Genomic DNA, 458 nt, shown 5'->3' with positions numbered 1-458 from the left:
AACTTTGCCTCTTTTTCCCCCCCGAAAATTGGGGGGTTTTGTGAGCAACTCGGTGCTATTATATTGCTTAATAACGAGATCTATACTTTTAGATCTTATGAATAAATATTAAATAAGTAATATCATGATGATAATAAAGGCTGATTTATTGCGTTGAAGGGTGTTAACACTGGAATGTAGTTGGGGGGGTTTCCTTTCTGTGAACTATCTGCACTGTGCCCAGTGAAGGATTTCATATGCGCACAAAGGTGACAATTGAGGTTTAAAATGAAGGATTTTCGAGAAATAAAGACGAGAGAGTGCGTTTGTCAAGAGACCCTTTGGCTTGCAGCCGTCGTGGGCCCTCCGTTAAAATGTAAACTACGTCACCGCTTCCGCCCCCTCCTCCTGCTATCCCTCCCCCTCTCCTCTCCCGCCTCCCTGCCCCGGCGTCGTTGGAGCTTCTCGGCCGCCTGCAA

The sequence above is a fragment of the Diplotaxodon limnothrissa genome, linkage group LG13, assembly GCF_057381915.1.
Source record: "Diplotaxodon limnothrissa isolate DT_005_m linkage group LG13, D_limnothrissa_male_GT1.1, whole genome shotgun sequence".
NCBI classification, from domain to species: Eukaryota; Metazoa; Chordata; class Actinopteri; order Cichliformes; family Cichlidae; genus Diplotaxodon; species Diplotaxodon limnothrissa.
Note: the sequence above shows the minus strand (reverse complement) of the source record.